Source organism: Mus pahari, chromosome 7, assembly GCF_900095145.1.
Source record: "Mus pahari chromosome 7, PAHARI_EIJ_v1.1, whole genome shotgun sequence".
NCBI classification, from domain to species: Eukaryota; Metazoa; Chordata; class Mammalia; order Rodentia; family Muridae; genus Mus; species Mus pahari.
Genome location: NC_034596.1, coordinates 106,157,678 through 106,163,942, shown reverse-complemented (window position 1 = coordinate 106,163,942; position 6,265 = coordinate 106,157,678).

Genomic DNA, 6,265 nt, shown 5'->3' with positions numbered 1-6,265 from the left:
GTGCCATGGTGTGTGTGTAGAGGTAACAGGTGTGCGTGTGTGCATGTATGTGCCTGTGCATGTGTGAACAATGCATGTGTGAGTGCCATGGTGTGGGTGTAGAGGTGACAGAACAACTGTCATGACTGATGCTGCTTTCCTTCCACTCTGTCTGAGACAGAGTCTTTCTCTAATTCTGCCACTGCACTGCGTACTCCAGGCTAGTTGGCCCATGGACTTCCATAGGATTCTCAGATCTCTGCCTCCCATCCATGGTAGGGAGCACTAGAATACAGATGTGCACCACTGCATCTGGTTTTTCATGAGCTCCAGAGATTCAAATTCAAGTTGTTAGTCATAACCACTGAGCCCTCGCCTCAGACCCCATCTTATTTAAAGGTTTATGTTTGTAGTGGTTATATGTATGCCTATATGTGGTATGTGCACATGAGTGCATGCCAACAGAAGCCAGAAGCAGATGTCAGAGCCTTAAAGCTGAGGCAAGAGGTGGTTGTGAGTCGCTGGAACCAAACCCTGTTCCCCTGTAAGAGCTGTACATGTTCTGAATCATGTTCTCAGCCCCAGCCCCACCTTATGTTTTTGAGACAGAGTCTCTCATTGAACCTGGTAGTCAGTCATTGTCCAAACTGGCTGGCCAATGAGCTTCAAGGACCTTTCTGTCTGTCCCTGGCACTGGGGTTATAAACACAAGCTGTCACATCCAACTTTGTATGTAGGTACTGAGAGCTTGGATTCAGGTGTTTGTGCCTATGCAGCACATACTTTACTCTCTAAGCCATCCCCGGCCCATCGATTTGACTTTTAAAATCACATCTTTGTTTCAATCCTTTTTGGAGAAAGTATTTGTTCAATTTCAACATGCAGATCAAAGATACAGTGTATTTCTGTGTCACATACAAAGACATCTCAGTGGAATTACAAAGAAAAGGAGCATAGGACATCACCACATGCAGTTTAAGACCAAAGCAGTTCTCAGAGGAAAATCCTCATATGTGTACATTAGAGAGTTAGAGAGAACAAAGACCAAATAAGGCAGACTCCGCCAATTACAGTGCCTGTGCCAGCTAGGACTGATGTAGCCCTGACCTGTGCATTGGAGCCTCTGCCCAAGGCACTGTGTATTCACAAGCAGGATTGGGATGAATATCTTCCAGAACTAAGGGAAGACTAACAAAAGGAAGGATGGGAGTTGTCTGAGAGCTTCCTCAGGACTGTGCCAGCTCGGCCTACACCGATTCTGCCTACACCGATTCTGTCTACACCGGTTCTGCCTACACCGGTTCTGCCTACACTGGCTCTGCCTCTTGGGCATCACTGGGCAGCCACTATGATACATATACTATATACTCTATAGGCTGCTTTCTTGTGTCACTTGTGCCACCTCAACATTTAGGGAAAGTGTGTGTGTGTCAGATACACTCCTGAATCCTGGTTGTTGAGAGGAAGGAGTGTGGCTTGTCCCCAAGCCAGCTGGCACATCTGAGCCTCAGAAGGCAACACCGCCCAGGAGCCCAGAGGAGAGCAGCTCAAAGTGAGAGCCCACTGGGTACATTTGCAACTTTGGCATGCCCCGAAGGAAGGCGAGACACCCTTAGGAGAGCACAGCCCAGCAGTAGAAGTGTGTTCTTCGGGGGCTAAGGGGGCTTTCACTCTGGGTGAAACCGCATGGCAGGAACACAGTCTTAGCCTTTGGAGAAAAACCACTTCAAAACTGGCAGAGTATGTGGCATTGACTAAGGAGAACACCAAGTAGTAATCCCGGAGAGATTGGGGGCTAAGGAGGTTAGGTCCCTCTCAAACCTACCCCAACTTCTTGCTTAAAAAGCTAGGGGCTTCAACTCCCAAAGGGAAAGCCCTTAAAGGGGCCATGTGCATTGTCTGAGCATAGAGGCAACATGGTGTCAGAGAACCGCACAGAACTCCTGATTCATGGGGGCTGAACCAAGCCTGCCACACACACACTGCGGAGTGTAGGTCTGCAGAGAGAGGACCACCGTTGGCTTCACACAGTCTCTTGGAAGGACTCCAGGAAAGCTGTCCATGGGGAACAGACTCCAATACCCACCTTCACAACGGATAAGCTTTTCAGGAGCCAAACTGTGTGACCCAAGGGCCACCACTGGGAAATGTAGAGGCAGAGGATGGTATGGGCTGGCTGAGGGTACAGCTCAGGGGTGCCATGAGCAATCACAGGAAACAGGAGGGGGGAGAATAAAAGAAGTGGCACCTCGTACAGTGGGATATCGTTCATTAGCAAGGCAGATGGTGTGGCCCACGCCTGTATTCCCAGGACTCAGGAAGATCTCTGTTCCAGGCCAGCCTGGGCTACATAGTGAAACGTGGTCCAAAGTGAAACAAACCCAAAACATGGCTGGTGAGATGGCTCAATAGGTAAGAGTGTTGGCTGCCAATGTGGATCCCCACGCCTACCAGGAAGGAGAGCATCAATCCTGCAGGTTGTCCTCTGACCTCCACATACCCACCCCACCCCATGTACATATACACATAGACATAGACAAGTAAATTAAATATAATATTTTAAAATATTAATTACCACAGTCAAGATCATGAGCAAATTCCTCTCAACCTCCTAAAGATATAATATCGGTCCTTTCTGTCCCCTCCTTTCCCCTCTAACACCCCTGAAATTTTTGTTAGGAGGTTCTAAGCTGCCAATTCAGGCTGGAGAGATGCCTCAGCAGTTAAGAGCACTGGAGGTCCCGGGTTCAATTCCCAGCATCTACATGGCCACTAACAAGTGTCTGTAACTCCAGTTCCAAGATGGAAAGGGATCCAAGAACGTCTGACATCCTCCTCTGGCCTCTGTCTGACGCCCTCTTGTGACCTCTGTGTGTCCTGCACACAATGCACAGACTACAAGCAAGCAGGAAAGCATACACATAAAATAAAAATAAACGAACCTCAAAAACATTTTAACTTAAATTTCGTTAAATATAGGACTATCTAGGTTTTCCATTTTTTGTTTTACTAATGTACATATGCCCTATACAATATATATGTATATATAATATACATACACACACACACATATATATATATATACACACACACACACATATATATATATATGTGTGTGTGTGTGTGTGTGTGTGTGTGTGTTCAAAAACAAAGTCTCAGTATGCAGCCCTTGCTGGTCTGGAGCTCGCTCCCTGAGTAAAACAGGCTGGCTCTAACTGACTGTATCCTCCTGAGAGCCTGGATTAGAGCCATACATGCCACATCTGACTCAGTAGCATATTTTGTATGAAAATTTCACATTTGTGTTCTCTCTCCCGTCATCAGTCTGGCTAAAGGTTTATTCTTCTTTATTATTTTTCAGTTTTGTGATGTTTAGTGTCTGCATGAGAACCCTCTGCAGGCACTCAGACAGGGCCTCCCTCAGGTTAACTACTTGGCTTGGAGGCTGAGGGGCCAGCTGTGCCCTGGGCTCCTCTGGGAGCCTCAGGAGGCTCAGGACATCTCTGAAGCTCAGCAGCACAGGGGCCTGCCCCCTCTTGCAATCATCTCTCCCTGCTGAGGCCTGTTGCTCGATACTGTTCTCAGCCTGGGGCATTCACTGGGAACCGGCCATCCTGGTTCAGGAGCCCGGGCCTCTGCTCTTCATTAGCCCTCCAGGTGAGTCAGCTACCCAAGCCTGAGAACCCGGTGAGCATACTGGCTTAGCAGCTTTAATGGAGACCAGAATAACATCAACTTTATAAACACAGGTGTGCTTCTCCCGTGGGAAAGCCAGGGAGAGGGAGAGTGGTCTGAGTGGCTAGGATGGCATACTATATGAGCTGAACAACCTTCCCAGTTGATCAGGACAGAGAGGTTCCCAAACCATTTGACTTTCAGTGCTAAACCAGGAGATCCAGGCAAACCCGTAAGAGTCGGCCATTCTCCTAGGGAAGCTGTGTTGGGCCGCAGTGTGTGGCCCCGTACTGTCCTAGATCCGTCCAGGGACAGAGAAAGCAGGCAAGGAGACTGCAGCTGCCTATGTTCACACCCCCTGCAGGGCCGGAAGGAGCCTCACATCCACACTACAGTCCAGGGACAGCCTAGGAAAGCAAATCTGTGAGCAGCCAGCTAACACTGTGGCGAGACCCATCACCAAAGGCAACAGATCCTGGAAACTCTAGAGAGGCTCTGAGCGCGAGGGCTGGGGCGCATATGGTGCCAGGTGTGTGCATATGGTCCCTTCAGAGGAGGAGTCCCTTGCTCTCCTAGCAGCCTCAGCCCAGGGCTACCTGGGGCCTTCCATGGATCCTCCCAAGTCCTGGCTGCAAGGTGCCTCTCCAGGGAGCCCACCAAAGGTCTTCCACCGTGAAGTCATGTGTGCCCACAAAACCACAGCTGTGACAGTTGTGCTTCCTTCAATGGCCTCTCCAGCCACCCCCATGTTCCCTCTTTGTAAGAGGATGTGGAAATCCCGGGGCATAAGGGCGCTGACAAGGTCTCGGCTTGTAGGAGGTAGAGCTGGGTACGGACACACCTACACCCACACCTCGCCCTACCCGATCCAAGGCCGGACGTGAGCTCAAGAAGAAATGTGTCTAGAAGGACAGGGAGTAGGAGAGGGGATAAGACATCTTTCTTTCCAGTCCCTCAATTCAGAACCAGGTCCCCAAGACTAGTGTATGGTCTCCAGCCTGGAATGGCCAAAAGCCAACTGGGATCTCAAATAAAGGGGCAGGAAACAGAGTGCAGGGGCTGGATTCTCGGCCCTGAAACCCACGCCCACTCCCAACTCCGGTTCTGGGAAGTACATCTCAAACTCGAGAGGATGTCTGGGTCAGCAGCTTCACTCAGGACAATCAGAAGCAGCCAGCGAGGAGGCCTCCTCAGCCAGGAAAAACCTGGCAGAAAGCGGAAGCAGGCCCGGCAGAAGTAGTACCTTCCCATCAAATGGCTTCACTTTCTCCTTCTCTGGTGATTAGGATGTCGGGAAGGGGCCTCACAAACAGGCTTCAGTGAGAAACCTCAAGGACACAGGGATGTTTAGGAATACATTTATTATTATTTTTTAATCAACCTACAATATACACATTTAAACCAAGTTACATGATTTGGAACTACAGATCAAGGACATCCAACATGTCAAACCCTGACTGAATGGCCAAGGGCACTCACCAAGGGCACCCATCCAGGGCAGTCAGCACAGCACCTGGGATACCCTCTGGTTCCTAGGGATACCAACTCTCTAACAGCCCGAGGTGTCCACAGTGGCACTTTCTGACCAACAGGCAAGATGCTGACCCAAAGTAGATGCTAGCTGGGGGCGGAGTGTGGACGCCCCATTGGACACCATTCCCTCCCACCTCTGGCCACCTCTGGCCGTCTCCTGTACTTGCCTGGCGTGTGCTCACACACGTAAAGGAAGGGTACCTCTCCAACGTGCCGTCGGGACACAGGTACTCATCCAGCAGGAAATGCTCTGGCCCGCCTCAAATTCAGCCTAGGCTGTCCAGTGGCTCCCATATTCGGGTCAAAGAAGCTGGGACAGGAGGAGGCCCTCTTTCCTGGTGTTGCTACGTTCTCAGTTAAAGGGTTCAGGCATCCATTTCTTCCCACACAACCCTCTCTGACAGGCCCTGACTACCCAGAGTGGAAATGTCAAGTCAAGCACACTTTGCTCAGAGCCACTTACGGTTTCATTCAGACCTCTTCTCCCATGGGTGCACTCACCCAACAGCAGAGCCTGAGGCCCCAAAAGGTCACCCTGGCCCAACTCTGCATTAGGACTGGGCCTGTCCCCACTACCACTCTTCACATTTCTTCTCCAGCCCGCGTCTGGCCCTAGAAGCTGTCCATTCATACAGCACACACTCACAGGATCACTACTGTGAAAAGGGAGAGCTCCTGCAGTAAAATTCTCAGCTCGACAAGAGGACTACCAAGGGCTCAGCAGCCTTAGCCCCAGTGGCCACTCTCGTGCTGGAGCAAAGAGCGCCCCTTGATCCAGAGGCCTGCGGCAGGCTCCTGCCAGAGGTTCGGTGGCTTTGGACAAGGGTGGATCGGGAGAGAAGGAAGGTGACGCTAGCGCCTCTTGCCAGCGCACGTGTCAGCAGTGTGGGCGAAAGAGCAGGCTGCCGCGCGGGTCCAGAGCCGCGCGTACGTCCCGGGTCGTCGCTCTGCACTCCAGCCAGGATACGGGACTGCACGGGTCTCAGCGATCCGGGTGTTTCTCCCCCCCCCCCGCCCCTCTCAAGCCGACCTTGGCCGTCGGGGCCGCCCCGTCGCTGCTGTCGTCGCCGCCGTGCGC